A 21,212-nucleotide genomic window follows, 5' to 3' on the forward strand; every position below is an offset into this window, starting at 1 on the left:
AAATAAATTATTCCTATTTAAAGCTAAATACTTACTTGTAAAATAAACCCTAATATAGCTACAATATAAATAATAATTATATTGTAGCTATTTTAGGATTAATATTTATTTTACAGGCAACTTTGTATTTATTTTAACCAGCTACAATAGCTATTAAATAGTTAATAACTATTTAATAGCTAAAATAGTTAAAATAATTACAAAATTACCTGTAAAATAAATCCTAACCTAAGTTACAATCAAACCTAACACTACAATACCTATAATTTAATACAATTAAATAAACTAACTAAAGTACAAAAAATAAAAAAGAACTGTTACAAAAAATAAAAAAAATATTTACAAACATTAGAAAAATATTACAACAATTTTAAACTAATTACACCTACTCTAAGCCCCCTAATAAAATAACAAAGAACCCCAAAATAAAAAAATGCCCTACCCTATTCTAAATTAAAAAAGTTCAAAGCTCTTTTACCTTACAAGCCCTGAAAAGGGCCATTTGCGGGGCATGCCCCAAATAATTCAGCTCTTTTGCCTGTAAAAATAAATATTACAACCCACCAGCCACATACCCCTAATCTAACCCAAACCCCCCTTAAATAAACCTAACACTAAGCCCCTGAAGATCTCCCTACCTTATCTTCACCTCACCGGGTTCAGCGATCAGTCCAGAAGAGGGTCCGAAGTCTTGATCCAAGCGGCGGCTGAAGAACTCCATCATCGGGCTGAAGTCTTCTATCAAGCGGCATCTTCAATCTTCTTTCTTTCGGAGCAGAGCGGAGCCATCTTCTTCCCAGCCGACGTGGATCCATCCTCTTCAACCGATTTCAATCCAAGATGGCGTCCCTCGAATTCCGATTGGCTGATAGGATTCTATCAGCCAATCGGAATTAAGGTAGGAATATTCTGATTGGCCAATAGAATGCGAGCTCAATCTGATTGGCTGATTGGATCAGCCAATCGGATTGAACTTGAATCTTATTGGCTGATTCCATCAGCCAATCAGAATATTCCTACCTTAATTCCGATTGGCTGATAGAATCCTATCAGCCAATCGGAATTCGAGGGACGCCATCTTGGATGACGTCATTTAAAGGAACCGTCATTCGGCGAGTAGGCGTCGGTTGAAGAGGATGGATCCACGTCGGCTGGGAAGCAGATGGCTCCGCTCCGCTCCGGAAGAAAGAAGATTGAAGATGCTGCTTGATAGAAGACTTCATCCCGATGATGGACTTCCGACTTCAGCCCGATGATGGAGTTCTTCAGCCGCCGCTTGGATCAAGACTTCGGACCCTCTTCTGGACCGATCGCTGAACCCGGTGAGGTGAAGACAAAGTAGGGAGATCTTCAGGGGCTTAGTGTTAGGTTTATTTAAGGGGGGTTTGGGTTAGATTAGGGGTATGTGGGTGGTGGGTTTTAATGTTGGGGGGGGGTATTGTATGTGTTTTTTTTACAGGCAAAAGAGCTGAATTCTTTGGGGCATGCCCCACAAAAGGTCCTTTTAAGGGCTGGTAAGGTAAAAGAGCTTTGAACTTTTTTCATTTAGAATAGGGTAGGGCATTTTTTTTATTTTAGGGGGCTTTGTTATTTTATTAGGGGGCTTAGAGTAGGTGTAATTAGTTTAAAATTGTTGTAATATTTTTCTAATGTTTGTAAATATTTTTTTATTTTTTGTACTTTAGTTAGTTTATTTAAATGTATTTATTTGTAGGTATTGTATTTAATTAATTTATTGATAGTGTAGTGTTAGGTTTAATTGTAACTTAGGTTAAGATTTATTTTACAGGTAATTTTGTAATTATTTTAACTAGGTAACTATTAAATAGTTATTAACTATTTAATAGCTATTGTACCTGGTTAAAATAATTACAAAGTTGCCTGTAAAATAAATATTAATCCTAAAATAGCTACAATATAATTTTAATTTATATTGTAGCTATATTAGGATTTATTTTACAGGTAAGTATTTAGCTTTAAATAGGAATAATTTATTTAATAAGAGTTAATTTATTTCGTTAGATAAAAATTATATTTAACTTAGGGGGGTGTTAGTGTTAGGGTTAGAATTAGCTTTAGGGGTTAAAAAATGTATTAGAGTAGCGGTGAGCTCCGGTCGGCAGATTAGGGGTTAATGCTTGAAGTTAGGTGTCGGCGATGTTAGGGAGGGCAGATTAGGGGTTAATACTATTTATTATAGGGTTATTGAGGCGGGAGTGAGGCGGATTAGGGGTTAATAACTTTATTATAGTAGCGGTGCGGTTCGCTCGGCAGATTAGGGGTTAATAAGTGTAGGTAGGTGGCAGCAACATTGGGGGGGCAGATTAGGGGTTAATAAATATAATATAGGTGTTGGCGGTATTAGGGGCAGCAGATTAGGGGTACATAGGGATAACTTAAGCTGGTGGCGGTGTACGGAGCGGCAGATTAGGGGTTAAAAAATTTAATAGAGTGGCGGCGATGTGGGAGGACCTCGGTTTAGGGGTACATAGGTAGTTTATGGGTGTTGGTGTACTTTAGAGCACAGTAGTTAAGAGCTTTATAAACCGGCGTTAGCCCAGAAAGCTCTTAACTCCTGTTTTTTTTCTGCGGCTGGAGTTTTGTCGTTAGATTTCTAACGCTCAATTCAGCCACGACTCTAAATACCGGCGTTAGAAAGATCCCATTGAAAAGATAGGATACGCAAATTGCGTAGGGGGATCTGCGGTATGGAAAAGTCGCGGCTGTAAAGTGAGCGTTAGACCCTTTCCTGACTGACTCCAAATACCATAGGGCGGTAAAAACCAGCGTTAGGAGCCTCTAACGCTGGTTTTGACGGCTACCGCCCAACTCTAAATCTAGCCGAAAGTTATTGGTTTAAGTATTTAGAACATACAGTGCTGAAAATAGTGGGCAGGATAACGTGACATCATCGGCGAATAAAAGATATAACTTTTAGAACGTTATGAAACTTCGTTTTGGAGAAAATATAGCTCAGTAGGTTTTAATTAATGTTTATTAACTTTAATATGTTAGTTGTTTAGCTTAAAAATTATAACAGAAAGTAATCCTTTAAGCAGGTTACACAAGCTTTGGCATTTCCACCTACAGTTTTCACCCCATAACACCTATTGTAAATTGCACACAAAATATTAGATATTGTGTTATTCAATCTAATCTGTAAATTTCTGGATATTATAAGTTGCTAGTTTCAGAGCAAATTAGATATATGATTTTATTGCAATGAAAACTGCAGGATACTCAGGTGCCACAATATGCAAACAAATATACACAAGACCAGCAATGTAATCATGTCTTAGTCCCTCATTCATAGACTTCCATGCCAAGCTCACAACGGAAGGCAGATTGAGAATGAGGGGCAGACTCCTGCCTGGTCAGTACAGTGAGAATTGAGTTTTGCAAAAATCAAGCAGCTCATTAGTTTCAATGGTAGAAATGGCGCCTGAGTGAGAAATGTCTAAAAGCCCAATATTGTTACTCTTGTTTATAGAGCAAAACCTCACCAAAATAACACGTTTTATCTATAAATTAAGTTATATAGTTATTTTGGAAGTGAAAAGGTTAATTTCACACCTCCTTTCACACTTCACAACGGTATCGCTGTATGTAATGGATATTCCTGCTGAGTGGCCCTATCAGTGATTTGCTTTTGTACAAGGTGTAACTGGTAGGTTTTTGGTATTATTATTATTATTCTTTATTTTTTTTGTTATTTGTAGAGTGCCAACAGATTCCGCAGCGCTATAAAAACTACACAACCACAGTTTACTTTCAGCTCTGGCAATTTGCACTCAGTCAATGCTAACGCTGCAACAGGAAAGCGTTACTTTCAACTTGTAATACGAACGGGCAGATGCGTTATATACTCGCAGTATGGATTTCATTGAAGTGCAATTTACGTTAGAAATCTCACGCAAAATACTGCTCCACTTGTAATCTAGGTCAATATCTTCTAAAACTACTTGAAAAAGCAAATATATTGGTGACAAGTACAAGAAAACAGCATTTCCTTTTATTTATTATGTAACAGCACATCAAAAACAATATATTTCTAAATACACATTTCACAAATTTTAGAGGCCAAAAAACAAAATCGGTAACTTAAGCTTTTAAAATGCTGCAAATAGTCTAAAGCTGCTGTTTGATTTGCAGGTTTCGCTTTTTGGCCAATTTAGGGACTGTGGGATACATTTGTTTTCATTTTTGCAAGAGCTGGTTAATGTCCTTTACATAATAATAAAATATTCAGATTACAATAAAAATGCTACCAGATAATATAATCCTAAAAAAATAGAGTAATAATTTAAAGGGTTTTTTTTTATTAAAAAAAATTCTACTATGGGGCATATTTATCAAGCTCTGTATGGAGCTTGAAGCCCACGTGTTTCTGGCGAGCCTTTAGGCTTTCCAGAAACACAAGTTATGAAGCTAGACCGCTGCTCCATGACCTGAGGCGGCGGACAGACATCGCCGAAAATCAACCCGATCCAATACAATCGGGTTGATTGACACCCCGTGCTGGCGGCCGCAAATCTGCAGGGAACGGCGTTGCACCAGCAGTTCACAAGAACGGCTGGTGCAATGATAAATGCCGAGAGCGTGTGCTGTCGGCATTTATCGCTGTGCGGCGGACATGATCTGCAATATCGGATCATGTCCATTCGCACCTTATTAAATATGCCCATATGTCTCAAATGCAAATGAAAAAGAGAGGAAACCATTTCTGTACTTTAGTATATTCCTTTTAGTATCGTCACCAGATATGCAAATAAGTTGTCAGACCTGTATAATTATTATTATAGTATATGAAGGTGAATTTACAATATGTGTATTGGCTTAAGCAGTAGCACTTTGCGCTAGACTTCATTAACCAGAGGCCAGACCTCCTAATGAAATAAATGTCCCCCCTATTGCCCCCAAAATAAAGTGTAGTGTCCCTTTTTAAAGAAACTAAATATATATGAGCATTTTTTTTAAATTAAATGACTGCATGAAGCAGTTATAAGGGCTTAAAGTGAGGATATCTGGGGTGTTAATAAACGGCACTGAAAAGTGTCTTTATATTGCAGTCTGTGGGACTGTGTTTTAACTGTTAATATATATGTATATACTTATATAGATATATATTTAAGTGTTAATATGTGTATATATGACTATTGTTAGGATCGTTATCAGTATAGGACTGGGGTCACAGTCTGTGTGATAAATACACACATAATTTGAGACACTAAAGTGTTGTTAGAGTATATGTATGATATTTTTGTATATACGTTTTACATGTTAATGACTAAATGGTTGGATATTATGTTTACAACACATTCAATGTTAATGTGACAATTATTGTCTAAATGTGTAGTATGCTATCCAAATCTGTTTTGCTATTCCATAACTCCACTCTGTGCAATAGTTAATATTCCTATAGTTATCTAGGATACAGGTCAGTTCTGACTACTATAATCCTGCTGGTTAGATTAATATCTTTCAGCTGCTATATTTGCTATAACCTTAGGCTGTATAATCTGATATATACCAATTTTCATGGTACTGGTTAATGAATAACTAACTGTCATTTTATATTCCTTGATGCAATGGCTTAAGTGGGATGGTCAGCGCTTTCCAATAACCAATGAGAATTGTTTTTATGTTTTTTAAATGAAATTGAACAACGCATACACCAGGCAATGACTACGGCATCTCGCCGAAACGCGTAAGCCGGTGTGCTGCGCTTTCCCTTCCAATTTGTACTGGATGGCTTGCTATCCCAATTTTAAAGAATTGAAATAAAGATGTTGTTTTATTGAGCAAAGGGTTCTTCCATTCTTTATATACTGCTTAATATGTGTATAAAAACAAAAGAAAAATGACGTCAGTAAAAGCGGAGTGTGAAACGAAATACACAGAAATATAATAATAAAAAATATATTAATAAAAATATACAATTTAGACCAACAGTCTCAATAGACCGTGTATCTGAACAACCCAATAGATCTCTAATATGAGTGAGAAAAAACAAAATAATAAGCTATATCACTTGTATAAAAATAGCCAAAAATACCTCTAGTATGAGTGAAACCTAAAAAGGTCAAATCAAAATACGGTGTAGTGAATGTCACACTGGTAAGAAAATAAAGATCCGGTATAAATAAAGAGCCAAATGATGGTGCAATAAAAACAACAACTGTGAATGGATATTAAGTGCAATATAATGAGTGCTGTAATGGGAGGAGCTGGGGTTCTAGCGATAGCGTAACTAACGCAATAGGTGTAGAGAAGTAAGACGATATTATGAAATGGCAACACAGAAGCTCTAGCCAGACAAAACCAGTGTCAATATATATATATATACATAGAAGAGTGATGATGTTTAAAAGAACAAGGTGTAGTGTAAAAAGAGGAAAATCCTAATAAACTAAATGCTAATCAAATGTATATACTGTGACAAGAAGGATAGCTAAAATTCAAATGAGAATGTGACGTAACTAACACGGTTTATAGAAATAAAAATGAAAAAGATATAAAGCGATAAATTAAAAAAGAAATATTCAATATAAAAGGACACATAAATAAGCTAAATAATAAGCAGATCGGGGGCAATAAAATGTGGTAAGTCTAAAATGTATTAAATATCTATAATACACGTTTAAAAATGCAGGTAGACCATAAAGGGGGGCATAAATATACAGCCAAAATAAAGCTATTGACAGGACGTCTCCCAGGGGATAAAAAGAGGAAGTACACAGATGAAAATAATGACAAAAATGTGTGCGTGAGAGCTGCCACCTAGAAATACCACCTAAAAATCAGTGTACTAGGTACACTAGAAAAATATGTGTACACAAGAAAAAATCATCAACTTTAGTCGAGTTCCGATGAAGTGTTAAATGATCTAAGTGTGGGATAATAGATAAAAAGTCACCTTCAATGATCTTAAATGTGGAAAGAAGAGATACTGGTCACAGTATATAGAAGAGTCCCGTACTATACCCTCTTACTCTGCAAGACAGGATTTTTAATAGCCGGACCGTCGCCTTCAGAATTGTTCAGGTGTATAGTGACAATAGAAGTCCAAAATTGCCGGGCATCACAAGGAGGTAGGTAAAAAAGGAGGATACAGGGGGAAATCCGTAAAAATATTACCTTTATTCGTGAGACAGTTTAAAAACAAAGCAGAGCTCGCAGCTCATAATGTTAGAAAAGGGTTTTCAGTGGAGACAAAAAAAGAGCAGACATGTTTCGTGTGGGGCTTCCACACTTGCTCACTGCTTACTGACATCACCACTGAACTCTCTATTTAAAGAGACAAGCAACACTTGATTAAAGCATTAATTAATTACACACAATTGATAAAAACATTTGCTCAAAAAGTTAACCCTTACGTAACCAAAATCTTACATACTCTGTTTAATGTGTAGGTACAAAAAAGAGAGAGAAGTTTGACAGTACCCAGCACTCACAAAACACTATATAGTAACAGTATGCATTGAAAACCGGATTGTGTCCAGAACTGGTTATTAAAACGTAACTTTTACTAATGATAGGATAAAATAATAAAGGTTGGTAAATAGTACCAAATGTATAACATAAATATGTGAGACATACATTTAAAACTTAGATTAAGAAACAAATCAGGACTGTGTGTGTGAGACTTCAAAAACAGAATTACTTCCCTGGGTAATAGTTCAAATACACCGTAACCCTCAGGGCTCAGAGAATACACGGATTGCTCTAAAGCTAATCTAAAAAGGGGATTGACCCCAACAACATTACCTAATCTGAGCAATACTGGTACCTAGAGCAGGAGAGGAAACGGTTTATAAATGACTGATTAAGGAAGGCAATTGCCACATCAATATGAGCTTAGAAAGGTCCCAGGTAAACACAAATTAGCAAGTCTCATGCACACAGACAAGGCCTGATGTACATTTCGCCGCTAGTACGGCTTTCTCAGAGGCTTTAATGTGTACCCTGGTGTCTGGACTAACTTAACCCTACCATAACTAATGTGGATAAATACATTGTTATAACAGACAATTTGACTTAATAAAATGAATAAATATATGAAGAAAAATTTGTGTTTCCATAACCATACATTTGTGTTTCCATAACCATACAATATTTCATCTATATATACACAGTACGCTAATCCTACAGAGATAACCCTATTGCATATTTTAAAGGGTACCCGTTAGTCTATGAATTTTTAGCATGAAGGAACTTGTTTAATTTTATATACTATGATAAGGGGTAATATAAAATAGTAAATTGATATATACAGGGGATCAACTCTGTTTAGGGACAGATTACAAAACTAAATAAACAAGTTAACATCACTTTCCATATTTATCCCCTGGGGATGTCTGGTATTCAGATAAAAGATCCATTTTGCTTCATTATAATTCAAACGGTACTCTCTGTCCCCTCCTCTTTTGTGTACAGGGACATTTTCTATAGCTTGTATTGAGAGTAATGAAGCATCTCCTGAATGTGCATTTTTGAAGTGTCTAGCCACAGGGGTAAATGTTTCTGGGTCTTAGATGTCCCTAATGTGCTCAAGTGCCCTATCTTTCAGAAAACGTTTAGTCTTGCCGACATACTGAATCTGGCACCCCCTACAGGTTAAAAGGTAAATTACATGTGTGGATTTACAGTTAAGTTTAAATTTAATTTCATAAGATTTCTTTGTAACGGTAGAAGAGAAATGTGTCCCCTCATTCACATGTGTACACGCCTTACAGCGAGTGGCCTTACATTTGTAGAAGCCCAATCTATTAGGTAGCCATGTTTTGATATTTTTACTCTGTAAATCAGAGGGAGCTAATATGTTTTTCCCTTCTTAGCTACACACTTACACCCTCCTATACCTAACCCTTCTAAACTAGGGTCCCCAGCCTTTATTGGGAGACATTGTTTTATAATGTTGCAGACCTTGTTGAATTCCAAGCTATACGGGGTACTGAAGATAATTTTGTTCCCCACACTTGTTTGTGTTTCCCTTGTGGTAGTTTTATATTGTAATAGCTCCTCTCTATGCAGCTGGTCTACCTCTTTTTTGACATTACTTAACAGTTTATCAGGCTAGCCTCTGTTCTGTAGCCTATTTTCAAGAATTTCACATTGTACTTTATAAGTCCTGTCATCTGAGCAAATTCGTTTGGTTCTAATATATTGCCCCTTTGGGATTGCTCTTTTAACATGCCCTGGACGGCATGATTTATAATTAAGGATAGTGTTCCCTCCTGAAGGTTTTCTAAATACACTTGTACTGATATGACCAGTACATGGATCAGCTTCTAGTTCCACATCAAGGAACTTAATGGTTGTTTCATGTTGTTCAACAGTAAATTGTAAGCCTACTGTGTTGATATTACGGTTATCCACAAAATCCTGTGCAGACCCTGCACCTCCATCCCACACCACCAGGAGGTCATCGATATACCGGCCATAATAAACTATATTAGACATAAAGGGGTTGCTATCTCCATAGACGTGGGCGGCCTCCCACGAACCCATGAAAAGGTTGGCGTAGGATGGGGCAAATTTTGCCCCCATGGCCGTCCCACGTCTCTGGAGGTAGCAACACCCCTCAAAAAGAAAAAAAATATGTGTCAACAAAAATTCTATAGCCGTTAGCAGAAAATGTTTCACATCAGTACTGTAATTTGAATGATTGTTCAAAAAATAAGAAATTGCATTTAACCCCTGATGGTGCTGGATGGACGTATACAGAGATACCACATCAGTTGTCATAAATCTATACTTCGTTTGCCAGGTAAGATCTTTAACCACATTTAGGACCTGAGTAGAATCTCTAACATAACTCATAAGCTCTACTACCAAGGGTTGCAAGTAAGAATCCACCAATTCTGAAAGAGGTTCTAATAGGGATCCCACCCCTGATATGATTGGCCTACCCGGATGATGGGTACCATCCTTGTGCAGTTTGGATAAAAAAAAAATGGGGGTATGTGGTGTAGAGGGAAGAAGTGTTTTGAAAAATGTCTCCTTAAAAGCCCCCACTTGCTTGCCCAATTCAAGAATATCCCATAATTTTATTTGGAATTTTTTTGTTGGATTAAAGTTTAATTTGAGGTACACAGACTCATCTCTTAATTGACGTTGGGCTTCTGATATATAATATTCCCTGTCCATAATCACAACGTTTCCTCCCTTGTCCGAGTTTTTTATAACAATGTCTGAGTTTGATTTTAGCTGTTTTATTGCCTTGTTTTGTTCAAATGTTAGATTATGTGTATAGTGCTCCTTAGTTTTAACCCCCCCCCCCTGAATTTGTTCTGATAGTATTTTTAATTGTCGCTCCACTATACGTTGAAATATATCAATTGATTTACTACGACTTTGTACCGGGTAAAAGTTACTTTGTTTCATACTAGGTTTGAAAGCTGGGACTGTTACTGGGGGCTCTTGATTAACATTTTCATTTAACAAGGTGGTAAGTTCCAATACAAGGCATTGCTCATCAAAACTAAGGGTACTAGATTATTTTTGGGGGGCAGGTGTCTCAGGCGCAGTCTCCATCTGTTCAGCACTATCCATGGAACTTTCAAAATGTTTCTTTAATGTGATTTTTCTAACAAATTTATTAACATCATGGATAGTGCTGAACAAATTGATATGTGTAGTAGGGACAAAACCCAAACCTAAACCCAGTACTTCCACTTCTGTTTTAGATAACTCATACCGGGAAAGATTGACCACATTTTTTATACGTATTTCCTCATGTCAGTGCGTGTCTGATATTGAATTTTGTTCTCGTTTGGTTTTTCTCCTCCTTCTGCACCCCCTTCTTGTTTTTTTCTTTTTTGCTTGCTCCCTATGCGCCATTCGTTTTTTGGCTGTGTACTATTATTTACCTGTGGTGTATCTAATGCTGACAAATTGATTACAATCTCTATTTCCACATTAGACTCATGCTCTGAGGTGTCAACATCATACTCTGTCTCTTCAAAATGTACCTTTTTATTAACTTTAGGTACAGCACCCATCTTAGAATCTGTTTTACTATTTCTCTGGGACAGTCTAGTATGACGTTGACCCCTTCCACTCTGCACTTGCCATCTATAAACTTTATTTAAATTGTAATCTCTTTTGTCACGTGATAATTTTTGTTTTTTAAAGTCCCATAATTCCTTGGAAAAACGTGCCATGCTCTCCTCAAACTTTTTATCATAAGATTTAAAGTCTTTATCTGATTGGAAAGCTTTTAGATCAGATTGTACAGTTTTTATATGATTAATACATTTCAATCTCTGTTGCTTTTTATATTCTACTAGTAAATCCATTAAGGCAAAAGAGCAGGCATCAAGGATTTTGTTCCATTTGTTGATGAAATCAATATCATTAACCAGGAAGGAGGTAAATTTTCTAATCCTTAGACCTCTCGGCTTCTACAAATGTAAGGCCACTCGCTGTAAGGCGTGTACATATGTGAATGAGGGGACACATTTCTCCCCTACCGTTACAAAGAAATCTTATGAAATTAAATTAAAACTTAACTGTAAATCCACACATGTAATTTACCTTTTAACCTGTAGGGGGTGCCAGATTCAGTATGTCGGCAAGACTAAACGTTTTCTGAAAGATAGGGCACTTGAGCAAATTAGGGACATTGAAGACCCAGATACATTTACCCCTGTGGCTAGACACTTCAAAAATGCACATTCAGGAGATGCTTCATTACTCTCAATACAAGCTATAGACCATGTCCCTGTACACAAAAGAGGAGGGGACAGAGAGTACCGTTTGAATTATAATGAAGCAAAATGGATCTTTTATCTGAATACCAGACATCCCCAGGGGATAAATATGGAAAGTGATGTTAACTTGTTTATTTAGTTTTGTAATCTGTCCCTAAACAGAGTTGATCCCCTGTATATATCCATTTACTATTTTATATTACCCCTTATCATAGTATATAAGTTCCTTCATGCTAAAAATTCATAGACTAACGGGTACCCTTTAAAATATTCAATAGGATTATCTCTGTAGAATTAACGTACTGTGTATATATAGATGAAATATTGTATGGTTATGGAAACACAAATGTATGGTTATGGAAACACAAATGTATGGTTATGGAAACACAAATGTATTTTTCTTCATATATTTATTCATTTTATTAAGTCAAATTGTCTGTTATAACAATGTATTTATCCACATTAGTTATGGTAGGGTTAAGTTAGTCCAGACACCAGGGTACACATTAAACAGAGTATGTAAGTGTAACACACACTAACTTAAAGTTAGAATTGTTTAGAACATGTAAAAAAAAGTAATCATAGCAGACCATAAAAAATAAGGTTGTGTCTCACGTAGATTATAGTGAAATATATATCTATATATACACACATATAATCTGAGTGAGTGGTGTTTAATATAAGACCTGTAACTGTTGTGGAAATTATATGTGAGTTTGATTGTGGTCTCACTGAAACAGTAATTAATATAAAACAGTTATAGGTCTTCAGGACTGCACAAAAATTAGAAAAGAAAAATAAAAGTAAAAAATATATGTTTGATGACAATTGAAAAGGAATCAGCTATATAGCAAAAGTTAGTAGCAAATATAAGTTTTGGCAAGAAAATGAAAAGTAAGCAGCTTAATATGCATATGAAAAATCAGAGGAATTAATGTCCAGAAAAGACTCACCTCCGGAGGGATTAACTATGTAAATCAGTGGTGGTTCAGTGTTCTGATTCTTTAGATAACTTAGGTAGCAAGATTAGTGGGGAGAGCTGCTCTCAGAGCTGCAGCGTTGATCCATGCAAACTGGAAGTGCGGCTGGTCCGTGGAACTGGAAGTCCTTGGGTGACACGCACTCAGCGTGTGAAGGTAGAAATTGCCGGGTAGACAGGCAGGGATAATCCTCAGTGTGAGCGGCTAAGGAAGGAAGCATGAAACTTCAATACCAAGCAAGGTATTGAAAGTTACATGCTCCTTTATAGCCAGAAGTCAGAGGTAGTGTAACGCCTCTTTAAAGAGACAGGCTCCTTTTATGACAGAATACCCCCTCTAAGGAACCACTCCGTGGTTCAAGGTTGAGGTCTGGTGGGATGTCGACGGTGGAACAGAGACACCAGCCTTGGGGCTGAGAGATTAACTGAAGGCTCCCAGGAATCCTCCTCACTGGGGTAGCCCTTCCAGTGAATCAAATACTGGAGTCTACCAGACACTTTTCGAGAGTCCAGGATGCTTTCAACCTCATACTCTACTTCAGGCACCAGAGGGGGGTCATCCACGGAAGAAGGCTGATGATTATTAAGTGCCTGATAGGGTTTGAGAAGGGAGACGTGAAAAGTTGGGTAGATTCGGTAATGTGAGGGTAAGATAAGGGTCACCACATTTTCATTGATGACCTTAGATATAGGAAAAGGTCCAATAAATAATTTGTTAAATTTATGAATAGGTACCGTGAGACGTAGGTTTCTTGTGGATAACCATACTAAGTCTCCTGGATTGTAAGTAGGGGATGCTCTATGGCGGAGGTCATAGTAATGTTTATGACGCGATTGGGCCCTCTTGATGTTTTCTGAGAGCAACGTGAAGGACTCCGAAATGGAGTTAGTGAAATCATTAATTATAGGACAATCACTTTCCCTGTCAAGGGGTAAGCGAAATGACGGATGAAATCCATAATTGGCATGGAAAGGAGTATCTTTGATTGAAGTGTGATATGTGTTATTATGTGCAAATTCTGCAATAGGGAGCAATTCATTCCAGTTATCCTGTTGTTGTGTGGAGAAACAACGGATGTATTCTTCCAACCACTGGTTGGTGCATTCCGTTTGCCGGTTGGTCTGGGGGTGGAAAGCAGATGACAACCGCTGGTCAATCTCAAGGGTTTTACATAGTTGTTTCCAAAGGCGAGAAGTAAATTGTGTCCCTCTGTCAGTTGTGATAGAAAAGGGTACACCATGTAATTTGATTACATTCTCAAGCAACAATGTCACTGTTTCCATGCTGGTAGGGAGCTTATGGAAAGGGACAAAATGTGACATCTTTGTTAACAAATCAACTATTACCATGGTAGTATTGTTCCCACCGGATTTGGGTAGTTCAACAATAAAATCTATGGCAATCTCACTCCAGGGTCTTTTGGGTATTGGAAGAGAAAGGAGGTAACCTGGAGGGTGTCTTCTATCTTTTTTACATGTGGTACATATCTTACAAGTTAGAATGTGTTTTTTTACATCATAGATCATCTTGGGCCACCAGTATAATCGCTTAAGCAATCTATGAGTCTTGTTGACTCCTGGGTGTCCAGAAAATTTGGAATCATGTACCTTTTCGAGTATGTGTAGTCTCAAATTTGGTGGAACATATGCCCTACCTTGGTAAGAAAGTAAACCATCAGTTTGAGGAGTTAGATTATAGGTATCTTTTGATGTGTCAATTGCTTGTTCCCTCTTTAGTGTTTTAGTGAAATCTACGATGCCACCAATTATGCATTCTGGAGAGACAAGGGTACCTGTGTGAGGTAAGTGAGGGGGTTTTGGAGGTAGCCTTGATAGAATGTCTGCCTTAGTGTTTAGGGATGCTGACCTATAGGTAATGATGTAGTTAAACCTTGAAAAAAAAAGACTCCATCTGACCTGTCTAGATGTGAGTGTACGGTTTGTTTTAAGATACTGTAGATTTCTATGATCAGTATATATAATAATAGGCTCAGCGGTTCCCTCTAATAAGTGTCTCCAGTTTACCAGGGCACTCTTCATGGCAAGCAATTCTTTTTCCCCTACGTGGTAGTTTAATTCAGAAGGCATGAGAACACGGGAATAGAATGCTATTGGGTGTAGTTTATTGGTGGTTTTGGATCTTTGAGAGAGTACAGCCCCTAGTGCGTACTCAGATGCATCTACCTCAAGGGTGTACTGGATCTGTGGGTCAGGATAAGCAAGAATAGGGGCTGTAATGAATGCGTTCTTTAAAAATTTAAAGGCGTCATTGGCTGAGGGGTCCACACAAAAGGAGTGTTATCTTTAGTGAGGTTAGTTAAGGGTTTGGCAATGTGGGGAAACCCTTTAATAAACTTTCGATAGAAATTCAAAAACCCTAAGAATTTCTGTACATTCCTTTTATTATGTGGTATGGGCCAATCGACTATTGCCTTAACCTTTGAATTTTCCATCTGAATTCCCTTTGATGAAATATGGTACCCCAAAAATGTGATGTCATTACTATGAAAAGTACACTTTTCAGCCTTGACGTAAAGTTTGTGTGCCTGTAGGTGTGCTAATACTGTTCTCACATGTTTTATATGTTCTGTCAATGTATTAGAGAAAATTAAAATATCATCAAGATATATTACTAGGAAGGTGTCCAATAGATCTCTAAAAATATCATTGATATAACGTTGAAACGTTGCAGGGGCATTACAAAGCCCGAATGGCATTACCGTGTACTCAAAAAGCCCGTACCTAGTACGGAACGCCGTCAGCCACTCATCCCCTGAACGCATACGGATAAGGTTGTAGGCACCTCTGAGGTCTAGTTTAGTGAAGATAGATGACCCATTCAATCTTTCTATAAGTTCAGGGATGAGTGGCAGAGGATAACGGTCTTTCACAGTACGCTTGTTAAGCTCACGGTAATCCACGATAGGCCTGATGGTTTTGTCTTTGTTGGTAACAAAGAATATGCCTGCACCTGCAGGAGAAGTGGAAGGTCTTATAAACCCTTTTCTAAGGTTTTCATTTATGTATTCCTTTAACTTAACTCATTCGGTTTGAGATAGAGGGAAGATATGCCCATATGGAATGTCTGACCCTGGTATAAGCTTTATAGGGCAGTCATACTCTCTATGGGGGGGTAGAGACTCTGCCTCTATTTTATCAAAAACCAATGAAAAATCATGATACTGGTGGGGGATTAACCCTTTATCTTGGTTAATGTGAAGTATGGAATGGGACAGTATACAAGTTGAGGTGCAGTAGGGTGAGTTGAATTCTATGTTATTTTGTTTCCAATGTATCATAGGCTGGTGTTGTCTTAACCAGTGTAAGCCAAGTATGACTGGGAACATTGGAGAGGTAATTATATCGAAAGAGATGTATTCTTGATGGTTGTTGTGAATATTTACAAGTATGGGGATTGTTTGGTGTGTGATGGGACCTGTAGATAAACTATTACCATCAATCAACCGTACAGAAACAGGATTCTTTTTCACAACAAGCGGTATATTTTTATTTTTTACTATAGAGATATCTATATAATTGGCGTAAGCGCCAGAGTCCACAACGGCTTCAAGGTTTAGTCGCTGTTTTTCCCACTGTAACGAGATGGGAACTAGTAAGTAAGTTGGTTTATGGGTAGACAATGTAAAGTTGTGTAAAGTACAAATTGACTCACCCGACTTCAGTCTTTTCAGAGATGGACAATCCGTGACAGAGTGGTCCTTGGAGGCACAATACATGCAGAGAGCATGTTCCTTGCGATAAGACTTTTCTTCTGGAGTTAGTGGTCCTTTAATAAACCCAATATCCATGGCCTCTGCATTACCCTTTGGGCTATATGTCACAGGACGAGAGGGATATCTGGCTACTGTGTCATGTGTTTGTTTCTCTAACCTTCTCTCTCTGAATCTCCTATCAATTTTAATAGTCAGGGCCATTAGAGCCTCTAGGGAGTCTGGGAGATCAAGTCTGACTAACTCATCTTTTATAGGGTCTGATAGACCTAATCGGAATTGGTTTATTAATGAAATCTGGTTCCACTGAGTATCTCTTTGCCAGATTTTAAATTCAGATATGTAGTCTTCTACATGTCTTTTGTTCTGTTTGAGGCTACGTAAGGTGTTTTCTGCAGTCAGTTGTTTATGGGGATCCTCATACAGATCAGACATTGCTTTAAAGAATTCATCAACTGATTCAAGTATAGGGTCATTAGATTCGTATAAGGAGTCCGCCCATGCATGGGGTTCTCCTTTTAAATAAGATATGATTGTTAAAATTTTAACTCTTTCAGTAGGAAATGTTTTAGGTTTTAGAGTAATGAACATTCTGCATGCATTGTAGAACTGTCTAAAGGTCTTTCTATCACCTGAGAAATATTCAGGGGGACTGATAGGTGGTTCAGGAGGAAGTGAATGTGAGCAAAATCCTTCTTTGATAATACCTTTTAGGGTTAGATTCTCAGAATGGAGTTCTCTGAGACCCTGTGTCAGCTGATCTACTTTATGGGAGAGTTCCATGACATGAGCCTGTAGGTCAGCAGGGTTCAGCATTCTGATTTTTATGAGGCTTGGTATTCTGTAACACACACTAACTTAAAGTTAGAATTGTTTAGAACATGTAAAAAAAAGTAATCATAGCAGACCATAAAAAATAAGGTTGTGTCTCACGTAGATTATAGTGAAATATATATCTATATATACACACATATAATCTGAGTGAGTGGTGTTTAATATAAGACCTGTAACTGTTGTGGAAATTATATGTGAGTTTGATTGTGGTCTCACTGAAACAGTAATTAATATAAAACAGTTATAGGTCTTCAGGATTGCACAAAAATTAGAAAAAAAAATATATGTTTGATGACAATTGAAAAGGAATCAGCTATATAGTAAAAGTTAGTAGCAAATATAAGTTTTGGCAAGAAAATGAAAAGTAAGCAGCTTAATATGCATATGAAAAATCAGAGGAATTAATGTCCAGGAAAGACTCACCTCTGGAGGGATTAACTATGTAAATCAGTGGTGGTTCAGTGTTCTGATTCTTTAGATAACTTAGGTAGCAAGATTAGAGGGGAGAGCTGCTCTCAGAGCTGCAGCGTTGATCCGTGCAAACCGGAAGTGCGGCAATACCAAGCAAGGTATTGAAAGTTACATGCTCCTTTATAGCCAGAAGTCAGAGGTAGTGTAACGCCTCTTTAAAGAGACAGGCTCCTTTTATGACAGTAAGATTTTGGTTAGGTAAGGGTTAACTTTTTGAGCAAATGTTTTTATCAATTGTTTGTAATTAATTAATGCTTTAATCAAGTGTTGCTTGTCTCTTTAAATAGAGAGTTCAGTGGTGATGTCAGTAAGCAGTGAGCAAGTGTGGAAGCCCCACACGAAACATGTCTGCTCTTTTTTGTCTCCACTGAAAACCCTTTTCCAACATTATGAGCTGCGAGCTCTGCTTTGTTTTTAAACTGTCTCACGAATAAAGGTAATATTTTTACGGATTTCCCCCTGTATCCTCCTTTTTTACCTACTTCCTTGTGATGCCCAGCAATTTTGGACTTCTATTTGCTATATTGACGCCGTGACGTAGGCGTCTGTACGCTTGAGGCTCCCAGGAAGTGAGGAGGAGTTTGAAGAGGAGAGAAAACGGTGTTCCGCCGAAGACCAGCGCCCTAAATCACAGGTCCCCGGAGGCTGGTAAGCGCCACTGTACATATTGTTGTTTGCTACGTATAGTGACAATAATTTGCACAAAACCGGTACTCACGGTTACTTGATAGATGAAATCTCTGATCTTTTGAGGTAGGTTTGATAAATATTTGAAGAACCTGCACTTAGTGCTTATGCACGCAGGTATATCCAGGGAGTCTGTAATGTGATTGCTGTAAAGCTCAGACGTATAGTCTCTCGAGTGTGCCTGAAGAGCAAACAGAGACCCTGCCCTTGTTGTACAAGCAACACAGATGAATCCGGAGTGCCTGAATTCGTAGCACAAACAGCACAGGTGAATCCGGAGTGCTGTTTGTGCTACTATACGTCTGAGCTGTAGTTTTACAGCAATCACATTACAGACTCCCTGGATATACCTGCGTGCATAAGCACTAAGTGCAGGTTCGTCAAATATTTCTCAAACCTACCTCAAAGGATCAGAAATTCCATCTATCAAGTAACCGTGAGTACCGGTTTTGTGCAAATTATTGTCACTATACACCTGAACAATTCTGAAGGCGACGGTCCGGCTATTAAAAATCCTGTCTTGCAGAGTAAGAGGGTATAGTACGGGACTCTTCTATATACTGTGACCAGTATCTCTTCTTTCCACATTTAAGATCATTGAAGGTGACTTTTTATCTATTATCTCACACTTAGATCATTTAACACTTCATCGGAACTCGACTAAAGTTGATGATTTTTTCTTGTGTACACATATTTTTGTAGTGTATATAGTACACTGATTTTTAGGTGGTATTTCTAGGTGGCAGCTCTCACGCACACATTTTTGTCATTATTTTCATCTGTGTACTTCCTCTTTTTATCCCCTGGGAGACGTCCTGTCAATAGCCTTATTTTGGCTGTATATTTATGCCCCCCTTTATGGTCTACCTGCATTTTTAAACATTTTTTTATAGATGTTTAATACATTTTAGACTTATCACATTTTATTGCCCCCTGATCTGCTTATTATTTAGCTTATTTATGTGTCCTTTTATAATGAATATTTCTTTTTTAATTTATCGCTTTTTATCTTTAATTTTCATTTTATAAACCGTGTTAGTTACGTCACATTCTCATTTGAATTTTAGCTATCCTTCTTGTCACAGTATATACATTTGATTAGCATTTAGTTTATTAGGATTTTCCTCTTCTTTGCACTACACCTTGTTCATTTAAGCAACATCACTCTTATATATATATTGATACTGGTTTTGTTTGATATCTGGCTAGAGCTTCTGTGTTGCCATTTCATAATATCGTCTTACTTCTCTACACCTATTGCGTTAGTTACGCTATCGCTAGAACCCCAGCTCCTCCCATTACAGCACTCATTATATTGCACTTAATATCCATTCACAGTTGGTTTTTATTGCACCATCATTTGGCTCTTTATTTATACCGGATCTCTATTTTCCTACCAGTGTGACATTCACTACACCGTATTTTCATTTGACCTTTTTTAGGTTTCACTTACACTCATACTAGAGGTATTTTTGGCTATTTTTATACAAGTGATATAGCTTATTATTTAGTTTTTTCTCACTCATATTAGAGATCTATTGGGTTGTTCAGATACACGGTCATTGAGACTGTTGGTCTATCTAAATTGTATATTTTTATTAATATAATAATTTTTTATTATTATATTTCTGTGTATTTTGTTTCACACTCCGGTTTTAGCGCCGTCCTTTTTCTTTTGTTTTTATTTTCTAATATCGGTTGTCCGTGTGGAGGGATTCCCTGGACAGGCTGTGAGCGTTATTTTTAGCGCAACACTTTTCTTCTATGGTCCACACTTAATATGTGTATATACACATATAAACACATACATATATATGTATATATTCATATATATATATATATATATATATGTTTATATATAAACTTTGCAGCCCAACGCTGTGCGACTTAACCCCTTCGATGAGCTAGGTTCTGTGCGTGTCTATTGGCATCAGAACGAGGCTCCTATTGGAGCCTATGGAAGCACGCTCTTGTGTGCTGGTATTACGGAGGGGAGCACAAATATTGCTCTTGCAAAAGCACAAATTTGCGCTCCCCTTGTAATCTAGCCCAGTATGTATTTATTTTTTATGTCCCTTTAATATAATTTGATTGTGAAATGTATTTGAAGATTCATTATTGGCTATTGCCATGTTTTACTAAAACGTCCAAGGAAGTCTGGTGAAATAATTCAAAATCCTAATCCCAGGGGAGAAACTGCTGTTAGGGTAAATAGATAACAGCTATATACTTGGCATAAGCATTTGCCTATGTGTTCCTCTCATGACATTCACATAATAGGGCCATGTGTAATTATCAACAAAAACCTCTTCACCTTTCAAGAAAAACTTTGCTCAGTAACCTGCATTACCTAAAGTGGGAGTGAGAGGAACACACAGTCTATTGTTCTTCAGCAGCCGTAAAAATTCCATTGACCTATGTAGATCTGTGTCCTGGCTAAATGCAGTAAATATTTAACTAACTGAGGTTTAAAACACATTTGTCTGATTCATGTTCTTTATTTACAAAGAAACCTCACTCATTCTTAAACAGTGCGGCCCACCTATCTACAGATTACTAACGACATTTGTACTATATTGATTTTGTTTCAGTTAAGCATACATGCTCCAAAACTCAAATATTTATTTAGTCAGGAAATACTACTTATAAAGCATTCATAGGCAGCTTTGGATTTGTTTTGTTTAATTAAACTTACTTTGTATTTATGGCTTTATGTATTTGATATTTGTATAAATTCATTGTTTATTTTCAGTGCCAACTCATACTTACTGCTGCTACCTCTAAATAAAGATGTTA

This window comes from Bombina bombina, chromosome 2 (assembly GCF_027579735.1).
Source record: "Bombina bombina isolate aBomBom1 chromosome 2, aBomBom1.pri, whole genome shotgun sequence".
In the NCBI taxonomy this organism is placed as follows: domain Eukaryota; kingdom Metazoa; phylum Chordata; class Amphibia; order Anura; family Bombinatoridae; genus Bombina; species Bombina bombina.